We start from the raw sequence: 20,558 nt of genomic DNA on the forward strand, positions 1-20,558 counted from the left end.
CTAATTGACAAGCTCTGTCCCCTAATATATATATATGAATCTATCACATACATTTCTAGATGAACTATCATTTAAAAGAATAGTAAAGGAGATATCTGGTACAGTATAGAAAGGCATCTAAGCTGTACCCTCCCCTCCTGTCTTGTTAAATCCTGATTGGTATTTATTGGGTTCACACGTTGGGCTATGCATACATTATACACAGAGCAGATATGAAGGCATTCTATGTTAGGCATTTTAATAAAGGGCTTTTAAATCATGGCATGTAATACACCTCTCAATTAACACAGCTCTAATGACTGCTTACCGTTTTAAGGTACCCTATGATTAAGTTTCACAACCAAAAGTAATTGCTTACATTTTTTAAAGCTTTAAAATTCTAATGGATCTTCAGGCTAGAGACACTTTAAAATTAAAACCTAAGTGTCCCACTTTGGTTGTCAGATTTAGAGAAATCCATCTGGAACTGATCGGGAAACTTCTCTCCTGCTGGTCAGTTTTTGCAGTGCTAAAAGGTGTTATGCAAGCCACTGGAAGAGAAAAGACACAAGTCTTACCTAGCACTAGATCCTGCATAATACAAAACCGACCTGCCAAGCAAGCTAGGCTGCTGGCATTAGAATGAAGTGTCTGTTATGGAGGTAACCAACTGTTTTCTAATTGGATGTCAGGTGTGCTCCACAAGGGGCAATGCATGCCAGATCCTGTAAGCCTTTCTCTGAGAGCACTGTACGGCACAGGAGGAACCCGTCCTTGCCGTTTTGCCAAGTGGTCCTGTTGTCAAATTGAACTCTAAATATCTGTTACACCCATATTAGCGCTTCTCCCAACCTTGGTCAGAGAAGTTTCTTTTTGTAATGGGCAGCAGTTAATACAGAGACTCAAATTTGGGCCAAGTGCTGAGAATAAATGGCTGTGGGTGCTTAGGCTGAATCAGATAACAACTGCTCCCCTTCCAAGACTCGGGAAACATCATGGTGGAGGGAGCAGAAAGAATGCAGTCACTGGAGCATGGGAAGAGTGGTGTGGAATGCAGTCTGGACATGACATCATCATCGCACTGCTGAACACACAGCAGCTCATGACTACAGCAGATCAGGACAGTCAAAATTCCATTTGGATGTGGGCAGGGCTAGGATATAGGTGGGGGCTTGAATACCGGCAGTGCTCAGAAGGCAGCATCTTTAGCTAAGGAACTATTGACCATTAATGACCACCAGAGGAGAGAGAATCATTTTTCTTTTGGGGGTATGGCTGCTGGTAGACTTGGCTGCTGATAAGCTGCCCATTTTCCTCCAGTGAATGGCCTCAGACCCATAGGAAGATGAATAGCACTAATTTGACTCAGTGAGGTATTAAAAAAAAAGAAGAAAGGAAGAAAGAAAAAGAGAAAGAAAGGAACATACAAAGCAAGACATAAAATAACATGAATTTGGGAGAGGGTGTGTTGGAAGTGTTTGGTAGGAGTTGAAGGAGGGATGAAAGGTGGATCATGAAAATTCATTGTTTAATTATATAAAATTCTCAAAGAATAAATAAAGATATTACATTCAAAAGGTAGATGTCAAGGTGCAGCATGGCAGTATACACCCTCAACCCCAGCACTTGGGAAGCAGAGGCAGGAGGATCTCTGTGAGTTCAAAGCCAGCCAGACCTCCATAATAGAGAGACCCTGTTTCAAAAAACAGAACAAATAAAAACAAAACAAGAAAACAAGGGTCTACTACATTATACAATTTTTTTTAGAAAATTTGTCTTTCAAATTCTGAATAGAATATCTCTCTGCTTTAAATGAAAGGGGGAAAATATATATTTATACAATAAACATGCTCACTTCAATGACTGATTTACACTGTAAATATTTACAATGCCAACTGGCAGGTAAAAAAAAATGGTGTAGGGAACAGAGTCCCTGTCTTTAATGATATCTGTTAGAATAATGTTTCAAGTCAAAACATCTGTGAGGTAAATGAGTGATTGGTTTCATCATGAACAAAACCTTCAAAACATATGGCAGGAGCTGGAAGGATGGTACAGTGGTCTGGGGTACACACTTCTGTTTCAGAGGGCTATAGTTCTTATACCCACATCAACTGTCTGTAACTCCAGTGCCAGGAGATTTGATGTCCTCTTGGCTTCTGAGGACACTGGTACCCTCACATATACATAGACATAGATATTTGTAAAGAGTCAGTTTTTTTTCACCAACTAGTTGCACAAGGAAAACTAGGGAGGAGAGTGGCTTAAGTAAGCTCTTAGGTCAGGCGTTTTAATTAATAAGTTCAACCTAATAATTAAAACGGCAACGTCATTGCAATAGTATGTGAAGAACCCTGAATCTGCGTCATTGGCTTCCTTGTGACTGATCTTAAGAAGTACTCTTACTTCTTTAGTTTTCTTTGGTTTGGTGTGTGTGTACATGGGTGTGTGTGTGTGTGTGTATTTGAATGTGCACAATCACGCATCACAGTGTCTGTGGCGATCAGAGGTCAACCTGCTGGGTCTGGTTCTCATCTTCCAATATGTGGAGCCTAGTGGTCAACGTCAGGTCATTAGGCTTGACATTATCTTTTCTGTATGGTCCATCTTCATTATTAGAGACTAATTTTTGGTCTTTTTGGTTTGGGGGGATTTGTGTGTCTGAGACTTTTTTTTTTTTTTTTGAGATAGGGTTCCTGCCTGGCCAAAAAGTAATTATGTGCACCAGGTTGGTCTTGAATGAATAGAGATCTACCTGCCTGTGCCCCCTAAATGTTGAGACTAAAGGTGTGTGCACTGCCACCTCCAGCTGAGACTAATTTTGAAGAGGAACTTAATAAATTCTAGTTAGGTAGCAAGCAAACTGTTTCGCTTCTAAAATGTAAAAATTAAGAAAATGCAATCTGTGTTACCATTTCAATGCCATGGAAAACAGCATATAGAATATACTTACTTAATATAAGTTTTCTAATTTATTTGAGAGCAAAAGTATTCAGCTATTGAAACCTCAGCAAGGACTCAAGTTTATTTTATAGATACAGACATTAGGATTGGCATCATATCATCATTATTTTTAACTTTTATACCTTGTGTTTTATAGCAAAGAAACTGTTGTTAAGATACAATGCTATTTGCCCACAGTCAGCACAACGGAGCTGGAAGGTTACATGTGCATGGGGTGCAAGAACATTCCGTACATAGAATTTTGGATTCAGAATGTTTACCAAGGACTTAGATGGAGCATCTGGTGTCACCCGAGGCTCTCTGGGTGACAGACCCCATCAGCTATCTCTGGGGATCACTGTAGTAAATCTTCTCATAATAAGTTGTGTGTGTCCATAGGAAACTTTGTTGAAAATGTGACCTAAGCTCTAATTGCCTTGGAATTTAATCATTTCAGTATGTCCCCTGGTCATAGTTTTTCTCTCTCACACATAACCGAAGAATTATGGCAGAAAAATGTTTGACTTTCTGCAAAAAGGACCGGTGTAAGTTCCTAGATTAGAGCATTTTTCTGTCCCATCTTATAGGATGATCATTTATTCAATAAGACTATTTCATGATATGTTTCAGTGTAGGGTAATTCTTATGATTTTTGAGAATTTATGTTACATTCTGAGCTGGACCTGTTAATCCCAGTTATTTAAGACTGAGGCAGGGGGATCACATGTTCAGGGCCTTCCTTGACTACAGAGAAAGTTCAAGGCCATCTGCATACTTAGTGAAACTGTCTCAAAATAAAAAGATGTTTTTTTTTTCATTTATGGATCTAATACAGCTCCATACGAAAATGTTTTATCTGGCATAAAACAGCAGGTGTCCTCCCCAGCACCATTTTAAAAAGAAAAAAACAAAGTGAAAATTAGCCACACACTTGAGGCTCTTCTGATGGAAATTGCTGAATAACTATGTTTTCTGATGGAAGGGTAATCTAAATTGGCATTCTATTCCTGAGCATTGGAGTTTTGCCAGTTAGAATCATGAAGAGATGAGTAGCTGGTCTCTACACGAACTGCATGAGTTTAACCTTCAACCTCCACACACGCAAGCAGTGTCCTCCACTGATGATGTGCAGTAGTACTCTGAGTGTCTTTACAGACACAGTTGTGTTTGCTGTGGCATTGTTTAGGAATTAATTTCCTTCAGAACACTAAGTAGGTACTCTCTGATACTACAAGCATATGGTCACTTTCACATGGTGTTATTTTTGTAAGATATACTTTCTTTCCATCACTGGCATCTGCTTCCTCAAAGATAATTCAACTGAAACAGAAAATGATAGCAATTTAATGTCTTTTCTCACTCAGAGCAACAGATTTCCTAAAACCCAAACATATGCTTATCTTATTTCAAGTAATTGTACCAAAAGAAACGGAATATTGATTGGCACCTCAAAGGATACATTTAAATATCTACATTTATATAAAAGTAAAAATGTAAAGGAACAATGCATTTGAATACTGTGGGTGGTCTTTTTGTTTGTTTGTTTGGTTTGGTTTGGTTTGGTTTAATCTGAAGAGACCAGGGTAATAGTGGAATAAAGAAAGAGGACCCAATAATGTCAGTCAAAGGACAGGTCACTTGCTTTTTAGTATACAGTGAGAGGAGCCAGAGAGGTGGCTCATTGGTTAAGGGCATAGGCTATTCTTTAAGAGGACCCAGGTTCAGATCCCAGCACCCACATGGGAACTCACAACCAACTGTAATTTCAGTCCTAGAAGATCCATTGTCCTCTTTTGGTCCCCAAGGGTACCAGGCACACACTTGGTATACAGACACACATGTGCAGACATACCTGTAGGCAGAACACTCACATGCATTAATAATTAAAATAAATTAAAAAGTTTTTTATTTTTTAAAAATGCAGTGATATACCTTTGCCCAGACTGCCATTTGCCAGTCCCTACTTGTGTCTCATCTCAGTTCCTTCATCTTTCCCATTAAGAACTATTTAAAAGTATTTCTTGGGGGGAGAAAACAATGTAAGGCAGGAAGACAGATGGGGAGGAGGGTGCTGTGAAACACTGTATTCAGGACATCAGAGGCCATTTTGTTTTTCTAACTGAGGCCAGTGGGTAAAACCCTGTAACTTGTAGTTCCATCTGGCTCTCATGACACACTCTCTTCACACCTTTCTCCCATGATAAGAACTCATTCTCATATCTGAGGCCATTCCTGTCAACACAGCTGGACAGCTGAACATGTCATTTTTTGAGTGGAGATGTCTAGCAGAATTCTGTGTCTTCCCCAATCTCTTACATTAAACACACACACACACACACACACACACACACACACACACACACACACACCTCACACTTCTGGCAAAGCAACTCCTACATAAGTTGATGTAAATCCATCCCTAGCCCCTGTTTCTTCTCATCTTTGGATTCTTGGCAACTCCCACAGAACCTAACAAGAAGTATTTGGCAAATATGTGCAGAACAGAGAATTCCCACTTTCAGGCATGAGTTACTCTCTATAGCTCAAGAGCTGAGCTTGCCCCAGATTGTCTGCAGAACAGCATATGACTTCTGCTCCACTTTGTTTTTTCAACCCATAAGTGACCCAAAAAAGGAGGAAAGAAATGTTTTCGTTACAGGGTTTACAGAAAAAAAAAGTCTGCCCAATCCAAACTAAATTTCAGAGAAACAACTAATAATTTTAAAAGTATAATTCCAAGTATCATAGTGACGTATTTAAATTCAAACAGTATCTGCTGCTGATTTGAAATTAAAATTTAGTGAAGCAACCTGAATTTTTATTTGCTAAATCCAACAACTCTAAAAATGATAAAAAAAAAAAAAAAAAAAAAAACAACCTTGGAGGATGTGGGGTCAGCTTCCTTGGCACACCTGGGAGTTGTGTCTGAGCTCTGCAAACTTCCCAATTAGCCAGATTTTTCCATCTGTGAACGCAGCTGGGTTTACTTCTGAGCGATTTGGTGACATGCTTTAGGAGATGTTGCCTGTTACATAATAGTTCCCTTATTTTGTTAATTCTATAGAGTTCCTTTATAATACCACCTATCAACGATTTTTAGCACAGTAGCACAGACATGTGATGCTGGCGTCAAAATCTCTTGGAAAGCTAACATTCATATATTTTTTAGTTGAATCAGCAAGACACAATAGAGAAAAGGAGCAAATTTTCATTTCAGGGTTTTTTTTTGTTTTTGTTTTTGTTTTTTGTTTTTTGTTTTTTAATCTTCATTAATTGAACACAGCAACACACACTGACCTCCGACTGGGAGAAGCAGCCTGGCAGGCGGAGGCGGAGCCTGTGATGTAACTGCAGTAGGTCTCTGTGGGAAGGACCTTTCCTAAATGTGAAGCCTATGTATGCAAACTGAAGCCCCTCCACCTCCTCCTTGTATGTGCGGACTTGCAAGAGAGAATAACTGTCTCTCTCATTCTTCACAAGAAGGCTTGAGTTCTTGGCCAACAAAAGAATTCCTTATAGATGGGTCAAGATTACCTATGTGTCTCCCACATACCTGGGGTTGGGCCGGGGTAGCTGACTGTAAGTCCATCTTAGGATACTGACAACTAGGCAGTGTGTCAGTTTACTGGTTAATTGTGATGGCGCAACACGAGTTACATAGTTCAAAGCGTAAGTCTGCTACAATCCAAAAAGTGCCCTGAAATAAAACATTATTTTGCTGTTTTTAACAGCAATGTCTTACAGAGAAAGCATTCATCTTTTCCCATAAGAGAGGGAAAGGATAAATATCTCCTAAGGGTGAGGAAAAACAAGAATGTGTGTGCCTTTGGCAAAATTTCAACCAGATTGATCTCAAATGAAACTTCTAGGGAATGACCAAGACTGTTGTTACTCCGTGTTGTCATAAGACAACAAGGAACTATGACGTTTATCCCAATGTAGGCATGCTACCTGCTTTCCACCATATTGGCAATAGCAGTTAAGGACGGTTGTCAGGCGACCGACACAACATGCACACACTGCTGAGATGCAGAACAAAGCCTGGATGGCTGCCTAAAATCGGTCTCTCCAAATGACAGCCCCAATTTATGACACCAGTCTAAGGTTTGCGGGGATTTGCGACGTCTTTTTCTCTGTTGGTGGGGAAGAAAGAGATGAAATTTGGAAAGCTCTAAGCAGTGGCCTGGGCTTCCATCTGTCTGTGCGGGACAGAAAGGCTTACACACATATTCATTAAACTTGATCTGAAGCGAGCGAGTCTGTGAGGTCGTTTCTGAAATATTCATAAGGTCTGTTACCGGACTCGCCACTTAGAGGTTGAGTAGAAACAGGACGAGGGGGAGCAGTTGGTGCCCACACTTGGAAATAAAGACACTAGGAAAAACAGCACACCTCGCTCCACTGTTCCTGTTTTAACAGCTCCTCACGGCTGCTCTCCGCCCGCCTGTTCAACTGCACCTGCCCGGGAGATGCTCCAAGAGTGGAGTTTCCCGGAGTAGGAGGAGGAGCGCTCGCCAGCCCTGCAGACCTGGCTCAGGGTGGAGGCTCAGAGACCTCCGGTTTACAGCTCTGCCACTCTGCCGCCTGGCACCGCCCCGGGGCCTGACCGGCAGGACAGAGGGCTCCTTAGGGGCCAGGACCCTCCACTTGCCCCAGCCAGGCCGCTCTTTGTCCCCGCTTGGGATCCCTCCCTAAGCGCCAGCAGTGGCGTTCAGTCGCTAGGCGACCTGCACCCCCAGGGACGCAAACAGCTTCCAGCGCTGACCCGCAGCGCCGCGGGTTGTTATTTCTCGGCTCACGAAGAGAAAGAGGATTTAGTCTTGGGTGACTCTGGCGCTCCTGCACCCAGGTAGTGCGCACTCTCATTCACGACCCCTCACTGTCCCCATTTATTTTGTACCCTACACACACAGGTCAGCTGCCACCTCTCTTTTTTTTCCAAGGACATTCACCCTTGGCTCCTCTGGGGTCGCGACTCACCGGGCAGGGGCAGCGGTGGGCTCAGCAGCTCTGGGATCGCAACAGTGTGGTCTCCATCTCCGCCTTCGCTTCTGCTACGCACTAGCGACCGTGATCACCGCGGCTGGTCCCCGAGCGGATGCTGGACAGAGGCGGTCGCGGCTGCCGCACTGGCTGCGGGCGCGGGAGGGGCGGGGGCGGGGCGGGAATCTGGGTCGCGTGGAGCCCTGCAAGCCCGGTTGCACCCTGGGCAGCGGGCAGAGAGGAGGCGACCGAGAGCAGCTGGGGAGGGCGTGCAGAGGTTTCCCTGGGAGCAAGACGCTGGCGGCTACTGAGCATGCTCAGTCGTGGAACCCCGGGGCGCGGGCGCGGCGGGGAGGAGTGAGCTCAGGCCCCCGCTCCAGAATGTGGGAAGAAAGGGTTAAAACTGCGCACTTGCCGGCAGTGGCCTAGTTTAACTGTGCACGAGTCAGAGTCGGCCACCCCTAAAGAAGCCCAGGGCTGTGAACCTGGGAAGACCTGTCAGTGGGATTCCTGAAGAATCTAGGGCAAGGAGTGTTCTCCAGTTCCTCTGAGGTGGATTATCCAGAAGTCAAAGTTTGTTTTTAGTTTATTTTTTACCTCCTCCCAATTCAGATACCCAACCCTCACTTGCTTTCCTGTGTGTTCTGACTCCCAGGCATCCCCTTCCTCTCTTGATTCTTGGACAAGTCAGGTGAAGTTGTCAAAGAGCCAGTTCTTTAATTAGGTGTAACTGAGAGCTCCGGTGGGTCTCCCCTGGCCCTGTGTTTCATCGAGGGTTTCATAAACAACAGCTCATTACACGTTTAAATATAATGGGATGAATTATAGATATCCCGGTCTGCAATTATTTGGGGGAACACTGCCTTCTTGCAGTGGAATGGCTGAACTCCTGAACACCCACCCCCTTCCTCTCAGTCCTATTTTCGGTTTTATGTAGAACATCTTCATAGATAAGAGTTTCCGAACAACACAGGGAAACTGACTTCTTCAAAAGGCTTTGATTTTGCTCATGGTGTTCCGTTCTTCTGGTTTACCTTACCCCTTCCGTTCCCCTTCATGACGACCTACTCACTCTCTGTGATCAATGTTACCTTCTCTGAAACTTGGCTGCAATACAAGTTAATGCCTGGCTGTCAGAGATCATCTGGACACACTGCTGTCACATAGTAGAGTTGGTTACTTCTGTATAAGAAGGTCAAACAACAAAGCCAACTGTTTTGTGCAGGCATGGAACAATGTGCTGAGAAAACAACAACAAATAAGACAGACAGGGTTTTTCTCCGCAGAGAATTTACAATCTGTTGAAAACAACAGGCAAGCCAGAATGGTGGCAGCACTTGGGAAGCAGAGGCAGGTGGATTTCCTGAATTTGAGGGCAGCCTGGACTACATAGTGAGTCCAACAACAATCACAAAACCAGAAAAAGGCAACAAATACCTAAAATAGAGAGTATTAACAAGAATAAAGGTCAAGTTGTTTTTGACTTTGTGTTAGCCATCAAATGAATCTACAGAGACTTGACTGATCTCTCTGAAACAATGGATAATAGTATTAATAATGGCCTCAGACTAACCAGAATGTGTGGGTCCTTGCTAGTCTGTTGTTAAACCATTGATTTTTTTCCCCTTTCATTTGATTCCATCAGCTAAAACTGTTCTAATCTCAAATTATTTGTAGGAAGAACTTGCTATCTCAAGTAATGAGTAGGAGGCGTGTGTTGTGGGAGGCAGAGCAGTTGTATTGTATCTATTATCTAATTCAAGGAACAGTATTTGTTAAATGGCCAAAGTCAACCGAGATTCTCAGATCTCATGAGTCTCTTCTCATGTATATCTGTATTTACAGAAATCGTTATTCTCCAAAATATATCATTTGACTCTTTGTACCTTCCTGCCATCTGGATTGTGTAAGTATTTCGCTGGATCCTGTTGTTGTCTGAGCCTGAGAACCAGCTCTCCTGAAGCTTGTTTGTATATGGGTGTCCATGATGACTAATGACCAACCACTTTGACACTGTATAATGTGGACACCTCCAGGGTTAGATCTCATTCATCTTTTTATTAAAGAACTTAGCAGATGACTAGTGGGTGGGGGATCCTCAGTGAGTTTACCAACTACAGGAATGCTGGGCCTTCCGACCACATTCTTTTTAACAGGTCTTCCTAGTAACTGTGGAATAAATTCCACAATCATGACACTTAACTTGGCCCTTGCCTGGTCTATGGATTTTTCCACTAGCCACAAATTTACTTTTTTTCTTTCTGGGTTTTGAGTTACTTTTGGATTTAGAAAAGAAGAAGAAGAAGAAAGAAGAAAGAAGAGGAAGAAGGGGAGGAAGAGGAGGAAGAAGAAGAAGAAGAGGAGGAAGAGGAAGAGGAAGAAGAAGAAAGAGGAAGAGGAGGAGGAGGAGAAAGAAAGAGGAGGAGGAGGAGGGGAAGGGAAAGGGGAAGGGGAAGGAAGGGGAAGAGGAAGAAGAAGAAGAAGAAGAAGAAGAAGAAGAAGAAGAAGAAGAAGAAGAAGAAGAAGAAGAAGAAAGGAAGGAAGGAAGAAAGACAGACAGACAGACATAAAGGAAGAAGCAGCAGCCAAGTGTGATGCACATCTTTACACCCAGCACCTGGAAGGCCGAAGCAGCCAGATTGCTATGGGTTGGTGGCCAGCTTGTTCTACATAGAGAGTTCCAGGGTTATATAGTTAGACCTTATCTCAGGAAAAACAGACAAAACAAACAAACAAAAAAACAACAAAAAAAAAACCCATAAGCCCCAAACTTGATCAAAAGTTTACCATGCAATCAACAGCAAAGAGATTGAGACCATGTGAATTATCTTTTACAAATAATGCATAAAGAGTCCACAGAGGAGGATCTGTACGCAGAGTCACAGCAGGAGAGCTGAAGAGGCTGGGGCAGAATTAGAAGGTGTTGTGTTCTGTCATCTCCTCAGGCTCAGTGCTGACTCACCCTTAGAAACACAGAACTCAGGTCTTTCTGGGATAGTGACATACTCCTTGATAGCATCACTTATTGAACATTCTCTTTAGGAATTTATTTGACTAAGAATTTCCCCACCCAAAGGTTTCTTTCTTTAGCAAGACTAGATTGAGCAACAAGCAAACAGGAATGTCTCATCTAGATAATTTTGTGGGTGGGGTAGATGCTGAGGCCCATCTGTTTATCCCCAGTCTAGCCTGTGCTTTCAGTATTGTGATTTGGAGAAGTAGGAATTGGGAGAGAATTCTTGGATGGCTTTTCCTAGTAAATAGAAAATCCATGGACTTAAAATGTTTTAGGTCTTGTGCAAGTCTGCTTAGTTGTGTAAAGTTGAGAAGTGAATAGAAATTCACCATGTTTTGTAGAAGAATGGATTTTTATAGACTGGTGGGGTTCTGGGTGCAAAGCTGAAGTGGCAGCTGGATTCAAGGATTCAATGTGACTATTGAGTATCACCAGCGATGGTTCTGGATCTGCAGTTGGTCAGGCTTGAAGGACTCATTGCCTTGACTCTCCATTTACTCCTGACATTGACTTGGAACAGGCTCAAGCAGGGTATAGTCAATGTGGCAAAATATATGTCCCCTTTCTAATCCACTGGGGAGGACAGATGTCATACCTGGGAAGAAAACAGGTTGGGGCTTGAAACAAGAAAACCACTTGGGAGAAAAGAAAACAGGGAGTTAGGGAATAGAGTTAATAATCAGTAATCAATAATGCAAAATAGCATAACTGGTCTTTTTCCAGGAATGGGTACCCAAATAATTCAACAATTATTTCTCAACAATTCTGCCATTGCATGAATCTGCAATTTTGCCATTGCATGCTATCTTCTTCATGAATACTGTGGCCTTTTCCTCTCTGTTGTGTTTTCTGACACAATAAATGTTGCTGGCTTTGGAGAGAGATGAACATGGCCCCACAATGTAGAGATAGTGAAAACTTGAGTTAGCTTACTTGGGAGAAGTCTGGTGGACATTCAGTTCAGAACAAAGAAAAAAGGATAAGCAAAAAACTTGTGTAAAAATACACGAAAAACTGATGGCTTGGCCACATAAAATTACTGGCAGTGCATTCCTGAAGGAGGCCAACACACACACACATTCCCTTACTGGGAGTTTATTCTAAACCATGTTATGACTTTTTGGGTGGGAGTTCTTTCTAAATATTTTTAAATGTAAGATTAATACTTTTACATTTATAACATTTTGTACAGTTACTGAGCAAAGACAGAATGCCAGAGTAATTGATGATGTGCATCATATCATGTGACCTAATGCTGAAGGCCTTCTTCACTTCGCAATAAAGGGAGAAAGCCTACAGTTTTATTTGTGCTGCTAGGAACAGAAGTGTTGTGTATTTATCTGTTTGTTTCATACAAGGTTTCACTCTGGGGCCCATCCTGGCCTGGGACTCACTGTGCAGCACAGGCTGGACTTGAACTCAAAGCATTTCTCCTGGCTCAGCAGGATCAGTGTGTACCACCATGCCCAGCTTGTTTATTTTTGAGATGAAGTTTTCCTGTGCAGACCAAGCTGGCCTCAAACGCTCTATCACTCTACCCCTGCCTTCCCACTGCTGGATCACAGACGCAAGCCTCAGGACTTAACCGGAATATGGAGCTTTTTAGCTCTAGAAACTGAAGATTTCTGATTCTTTTGAATATCTAGATAATCAATTTCCTTTTAGATGAGGGAACACTGAAGGTCAAATTTGTTATAGATATTGGGGCTTATGGTAGAAGGACATGAAATGGGACACGGAATGTACATTCTTTTCCATGGTAGCTGTTTAGGTGGAGAGAAAAGTTTGATTCATACTAAGAGCAGAAAGATACATTTTTTGTTTCTATATTATCTTTAAATTTTAAATCTCATTTTATTTGTGACAAAATGATAATAGTGATGATGATGATGTGTGTATGTGTGTGTGTATGAGTGTGTGTATGAGTGTGTGTGTGTGTGTGTGTGTGTGTGAGTGAGTGCATGGGTCATGGTTCCTATATAGAAGTCAGAAGACACCTTGCTTCAAAGATCAAACTCAGGTCTTGAGACTTTAAAGCAGAGCCATCATGCTGGCCTTGAATGTGTGTGTGTGTGTGTGTAATTTAGTTTATGTGTATAGGCATTTTGCCTGCATGATGTATGTATATGTGCTATACATATGCTAGACACCCGATGAGGCCAGAATGGGCACCTGATCTACAGGTACTGGAATTAGCAATGGTTGTGAATCACCACTGTGTGCTGGGACTCAAACAAGGGTCCTCTGAGAGAGAAACAAGAGCTTTTAATCACTGAATGATCTCCAGCCCAATCTCACTTATTTAAATGTCAAAGCAATGTATCTATGTATAGTTTCGAAACTATGGGTTGTAAGTATACACTGAATAGTTAAGTATTAGATGGAGAGGGGGGTAAGTGGATAAAGGAGTGAATAAAATCACTGATATGTGGACAGTCTCTTACCTCTCTAGAGCTTTCTGAGACTATTTAAATTTCAGATATTTTGTTTCATTGTCTGTATCCCAGATGACCTATCTCCATTTATTTATTTATTTATTTATTTATTTATTTATAGCCAGGATCTTGCTGTAAAACATTGGAGGGTCTATAACTCTCTATAGGCCTTGAACCTATATGCCTGCCTTTGCCTCAAGAGTACTGGATTAGATCCCTAGAAACACACACACACACACACACCCCTACACACCTATTTATATAATTTATACATCTGATGTACACATACATCTATGTATATAATTTAAACATCTTATGTAAACACACATCTATCTATATAATTTGTATATCTGATGTATACACACACATTATTTTATATATATGGAGGCATTTCTTCTACTAACTTAATTCTGGAACCAAACCAGAGAAAATTACTTCAGCATCGAGTTTCTTTTCAACATTTTGGGGTGTTATATGTTTGGTTCTGCCGGGCACTGAGAACATGTAGATGAGCACATGGAGTGTGACTTCAAAAGGATCACAAGCTAATAGAAAAGGATAAACAGAAACAGTTCAACTTCAGGCAAAAGAGAAAGCTGTGGACCATAGATTAGACAATTTTCTGATGGGAATCTCTTGCAGGGAATGTCTATGCCCTTTAGTATGTACAGGCATTTCCTACACACAATGGCAATACTCCAAAGCAGGTCAACTCTAGCTTCATATCTGCTGTGATAGTGTCCTCTGCTTCGGACAGCACAGTTCTGTAGTTCCTTTAAAAGTCAGTGGCTTTGCATCTTACTTAAGTGTATTAATTACAACATTGAATAGCCTGGAGTGGTGTATTTTTGAAAGTCTGACCTTTCAGCTCTTAGAATCCCACATAAAAGCTGAGCTGAGAGTACCTTTCCTTTCCTTTCCTTTCCTTTCCTTTCCTTTCCTTTCCTTTCCTTTCCTTTCCTTTCCTTTTCTTTTCTTTTCTTTTTCTCTTTTTTTTCTTTTTCTGTAGAAAGAGCATTTCTTCTATGAACATCTCTGAAGTATAGCGTTGGGAGCTTAGCACCGTTAACTTTTTTACTTCAATTCAACAAGCAGTTCTCAAGTGCCTGCTATAAATGAGACTTGTTTTCAGGGAAGATTTCTATTCAGTTCCTGAAACAGTTGGAGTTTAGGAATATATATGTATGTCTCCCCTTTTTAATTTGATAAATCATTTCAGCCATGACTTCCTTGGAGCACATATAGAAAGGACAACAGATTGCAGAATCAGCAGCACTTTATTTTTATCTATGATCATGATTATTATTTGTAGTGCTGGGATTGGGTCCAAGGCCTTGTACATACTAGGTAACTGCTCTACCAGTGAGCTAAATTTCCAGACCAATCAACAGTGTTTAGAGGCAGGGAATTATCCAGTGAAGATACAGAGAGCTTTGGAGGCTTAACTGCCATCAGCTGGGACCTAATATACGTTGTTTGTTTGTTTGTATAACCTCTATCCTTTTATGGACCTGAAAGTCATAGTTTATGTCTGAAGAGATGGCTCAGTGGTTAAGTGGCTCCTCTGGAGGATCTGAGTTCAGATTCCGCCCACAGCAGGCAACTGGCTGTAACCTCAGCACCCAGGGATTTGGCACTATCCTTTGCCCTCTGTGGGTACCTACACACATACATACACACAAACAAATATAAAAATAAACCTTAAAAATGTAAAGATTAGAAATGTGATTTATTTAAAGGGATAGAACTCAGTTATACTTTCCTGTTCTCTGTTCCCCTTTTATCTCCCAATCAAAGCTTTGAGGGACACGAGTCTCGGACACGGGTCTCTCTAACAAGAAGGTAGACAACTATCTTAAAATTTAGAAGTTGGGGACAGCACCCAAGAGAAAACTAGATGTGGCAGCAGCAATGCCACCATGGGGCAGCACCCCATATTCAGCACCCTGGGCAGTATCAGCCCACAGTCAAAGGAAGCAGTCCAGGAAAACAACCCAAAGGCTTGTGGCGCTGTTCTCATTCAAAGTGCAGAAGATTCACTAGGAAACCTGCTAGTCGCTCGGTCCTCCTGGAGCATCACTCACGGTCACATGGGATATTCAAACAAGAATCCAAAGCATTTTCTTTTGTTGAGTTGAGAACTTGAGAAGAGCTGTCTATCCATACTATAGCGAGTTATGTGGAAAGTGCCGTCAAAACGGTGGATAGGGTATATTCCGGCTGAAGCAGGCTTTTGTTGAATGGGTAGAAAGGAAATGGAAAAGTTGGTCCAGCAGATCTGATTCAGAATTATCTGGATAAATGACTTCCAGATAAGCAGTCAGCACACTACCTGGTTCCCTCGAATCAGAGTCTGTAGGACCCAGGCCTGAGTATTGTGAAAACTCCCCTAGGTGATCCTGATGCATGGAGCTAATTAAGCAACACTTAGGATAGAAGCCCAGTTCTCTAAAAGTATCAATCAAGGCTCATCAGCTCCATATCCTAGTCCGTATTGAAATGAAGTGGTAAAATGTCTATGCTGCTCCAGGTGGAACCCTCTAAGCAGGCCTTCTCTGGATTGGCCTCATCGGGCTAGTGCCTTCCTTTGCCCAGGTGAAGCCAGTTATGAGTTAGTGCAATGGTGAGAGTATTTAATAGGCACATCACAGAGAGAAGTCAGCATGTCAACTGTTCCCAAATGCTTGCCATCCAGAAGCATTAATGCACATAAGGCTGTGGTAGGCCTGGTAAGGCTATAAGGGACTGAGGCCGTTTATTTATGAGGGAACATAACGTAGCTGACAGAGATGAGGGAAGAGCCTTACACCCTTAAAGTGAAGCATTTAAAGAACTGCATCTAGCAATTATAGAGTCTTACTTTATGGCCAGCCTTATTCAAAACATTATAGAGATATTATCTAGTTTATCTTCACAACACTCTAAAGGTAAGTCTATTATTATTCCCATTTTACATATAGATGAGGAACAGAAGCAGAGAGAGATCAAGACTGCCAATCTAGTAATGACAGAAGAGGCCAGATTCCAGCTTGTCTGATGGAAAGTCTACATATGGGAATGCGCACACACATAAGTATATATACATGCAAACACATTCATACGCCCCTATGACCATGCATATACACAAATCCAGCACACATAAACATAGTTAAGCACATATGACTATATGCACATATGAATGCACACACGTACCTATGCACACACACACATGGTCATGTACATATGAAATCACATTTGCACCTTGTGGTTGTTTGAATAGGAATGGCTGCCATAGATTCATGTGTTTGAATGCTTAGCCCATAAAGAGAGGCCCTGTTAGGAAGTGAGGGCTTGTTGGAAGAAGTGTGCCACTGTGGAGGCGAGCTTTGAGATATCATCTGCTCAAGCTAGGCCTAGCGTGGCAGTCTTCTTCAGCTGGCTGTGGATCAAGATGTAGAACTTTCAGTTCCTTCTCCAGCACCACATCAGCCAGGATTCTTCTCTCCATGGTGATAACGGAATAAACCTCTGAAACCGCAAGCCAGCCCCCATTTTTTTTTTATAAGAGTTGCTATAGTCATGGTGTCTCTTCACACGAATAAAACTCTAAGACACCTGAACATATAAACACACAGGCACATTTATATATGAATACACACATGTACATATGTACACACACATAAATGTAAACCTCTATACAAACACACGAATTCATAAGCACAGACATACACACGCATATATGAATACACAATGCACATATGAACACACATATCCATATGCACACATGAACACAATGCACATATACACATGTACATGCACATGAGCATATGAAAACAAATATACATATGAAACTATGAACATAGGAATAAGTATATGATTATAAATAATATATATATGTATAATAAATATACATATATAAGAATGTACACATGCACATATAAATGCACACATACATCTATATATGCATAAATTGCCATATAAACACATACCTATATACATATGAACACACACATTCACATGCATATATGAACATATATACATGCAGGTATGATATATATGCACATATGAATAGATATGCAATATGGCCATGCACACATATAAATACTGATATACACATACATGTACATATAAATACACATTTATACAAGCACACATGCATACACACATACACATGCACATGTGTGTACATACCCATTCACATCTGATTTTTTTTTAGAAAATTAATGTGTGTGTGTGTTTTAAGAGATACAGAGACAGACAGACAAAAAGAGAATAAGACAGGTGGAGACAGACAAAGACTTTAGAGGCCAGAATGTATTGGATCCAATTGATCTGAAGTCACAGACGGTAAAGAATCAACTAACACAGTTGGTCCTTTGACCTTTCCATGCTGTGAGATACATGCTACCCAACTAAATAATCAGAAGTACCACATGTATGGTCTCCACTCCCAGCCACATACAGTAAAATTTAGAGAAACACTGTTGGCTTTTTGACACAAGTCAGAAGAATCACAGCGAGGGCCAGGCTGAGAAGAGAGGCTAGCAAGAGTGGGCCACGTTCTGTTTCTACAGAATTAAATCTGCATAGTTCCACTTCACAGTCCGATCCGAACTGTGCCAAAGACTGTAGTGCTGGCAGACGTGTCCAGACAGACTAAAGGCATCTCCAAGCAGTGACAAAAAGACAAGAAAGTGTGTTTCGCTTTGTTCTGATTTTTGAGGCAGGGTCTGGGTCATCATAACTGGCCTGGAACTCACTATGTAGAAGAGACTGGCCTTGGCCTCCCTGACATCCTGGCATGCACCTTCTGAAGGTGCTAAAGGTGGTTGGAATCTTAACTTGATGATAAACACAGGGACAAACTTCAGAGAACCAAACATTTCCATGTGTAAACTCAGGGTGTAGAGTGCTTTTAAAAACGTTCGGTTTTATGGGATTGGAGAGATGGCTCAGGGGTTAAGAGTTGTAGCTTCACTTCCAGAGGATGTGAGTGCTTTCAGGCCCTAAGTGGCATCTGACAGTGGTCTCTAACTGCACTTCTAGAGGATCCAGTGCCCTCTTCTGGCCTCCGAGGGAACTGCAAACATGTACACAGACCATGCACATAAAAGAAAATAATCTTTAAAAAGGAGACCATCATCTCTTGTTCTATCATCTTCTCAGCTGTACAGAGCTTTTTCCTTTTGTGACGCCCTATCTGTAAAGTCTCGACCTGGAGCACTGGGCGGTTGGACCCCTCGGCGGCAGAAGATCTTTCCCCCAAGCTTACACACTGTGGGTATTGCCTGTTTCCTTCAATCTCAGTGTCTCAATTTTCACATTTATGTTTTGTCGTTTTTTAAAATTAATCATCCCATTCGTTTGCACCTCAAATGATATCCCACTTCCCGGTTACCCCTCCACCAACCCCTCATCCCACATCTGCCTTCTCCCCTCCCCTTTGCCTGTATGAGGCTGCTCCCCCACCCACCCACACTTCCCCACCCCACCACTCCAGCAGCTCCCTACGCTGGGGCATCAACCTTCCCCTGGAACCAAGAGCCTCCCCACCCATTGCTGTCAGGCAAGGCCTTCCTCTGCTACATATGTATCTGGAGCCATGGATCCTTCCAGGTACGCTCCTTGGGTGGTGGTCTAGACTCTGGGAGAACTGGGTGGTCAGCCAGCCTATGTTGTTCTTCCAGTGGGGTTGCAATCCCCCTCCGCTCCTCCAGTCCTTCTGCCAGCTCCCCCACCAGGTTCCCTAAGCTCAGTCTGACGGTTGGCTCCAAGCGTCCGCCTCTGCATTGGTCAGTTGCTGGCCCGACCTCCCAAGGAGCACCACACTAGGTTTCTGTCAGCAAGCACCTCTTGACTGCAGCAACAGTGTTGGGTTTGGTGTCTGCAGACATGATGGATCCCCAGGTGCGGCAGTCCCTGGTTGACCTTTCCTTCAGTCTCTGTTCCATTTTTTGTCCCTGTTCTTCCTTTGGACAGGAACATTTCTGGGTTAAACTTTGAGATGGGTGGGCAGCCCCATCCCTTGCCTGGGGTCCATGCCTATCTACTGGAGGTAGTCTCAACAGGTTCTATCTCCCCCTTCTCTGTGCATTTCAGCTAAAGTTATCCCTGTTGGGTCCTGGTAACCTCACTTTTCCCTGGTGTCTGGGACCCTCCAGTAGGTGTCCCCAGTTTCTCATTCCTCCTGTTACATATTTTTGTTCGATTTCCTGACCCTCTGTACCTCTCTTGCATCTCCCCCAGTTCCTGATACTGCTCCTCCCCCTTATCCCCCCCCCCAGGTCCCCCTCTCCATTTAGAATTAGTTTTTTTTTGCCTGGTGATTGATAGGAATCCAATTTCATTCCTCTACATGTGAACATCCAGTTTCCCCAACATCTTTGTAGAAAATGTCTTGTTTTCAGTGTGAGTTGTAGATGGAATACTTACACATATTCCTGTTGGGGTCTTGGATATGACTCCGCTGGTCTCTGTATCTATTTTTGAGCCAGTAACATATTGTTTTAATGACTATGGTGCTGTACTATAACTTGAAGTTTGGGATGGCATTGAGATTGTTTTGACTAAAGAAGTTTGACTGAAGTCTTTTGTGATTCCATGAAAGTTTTAGATTAATTTTCCTTTCTTCTTTTCTATTTTGTAAAGAATGTGGTGGGGCTTGTGATTTGCACTGCACTGAAACTGATTATACCTTCAGATAGACGCATCATGCTCAAGCTATTAATTCTACTGATCTAAGAGCAGGGTCTGCCTTTCCGTTTCCTATCCCCCCCACCTCTTTTTCCTCTCTTTCTGTTTCTCCTCTCTCCCCCTTTTCTTCTCTCCTGAAATTTAAAGTTTTCCTTGTAGAGGTCTTTCACCTCCTGGGCTAGGGTTCATTCCTAAATATTTAAGTTTCTTTCAGGTTTTTGCAAAAGGGAGTATATTCGTCATCTCTTATGTTTTTTATTGGTGCATAGTCAGGCTATGGACTCATGCAAGTTGATTCTATACACGGGCACCTCGCTGACATGGTGTTTCATTTCTAGACGCTCTCTGGCAGAACATTGAGGGTCTCTTACAGATAGTATCATGTCGTCCACAAACAGGGGAGTTTGACTTCTTCCTTTCCTATTTGTGTCCCTTCACCTTCCTTCTCCTGTCCTAGTGCTCCCTCTAGTGCTCTGAGCACAGTCTTGAAAAGGATGGGATTAGCAGACAGCCCTGTCATATTCCTGATT

At 42.3% G+C, this 20,558-nt stretch overlaps 1 protein-coding gene across 4 annotated transcripts in view; it reads right to left on the bottom strand.

Annotated features, from left to right (window-relative positions):
- Positions 1 to 8,178, bottom strand: part of Elmod1 (ELMO domain containing 1) — a 59,453-nt gene extending 51,275 nt beyond the window's left edge. For 3 of the 4 annotated variants that reach the window (XM_021172727.2, XM_029482140.1, XM_029482142.1), the window contains exon 1: positions 7,903 to 8,177. The gene's annotated coding sequence lies outside the window, so the exon portion shown is untranslated. Of the gene's footprint in view, positions 1 to 7,902 lie in introns of all 4 variants that reach the window. The other variant, XM_029482141.1, reaches the window with a different exon arrangement.
- Positions 8,179 to 20,558: the final 12,380 nt, after the last annotated feature.

This window comes from Mus caroli, chromosome 9 (genome assembly GCF_900094665.2).
Source record: "Mus caroli chromosome 9, CAROLI_EIJ_v1.1, whole genome shotgun sequence".
Lineage (NCBI taxonomy): Eukaryota > Metazoa > Chordata > Mammalia > Rodentia > Muridae > Mus > Mus caroli.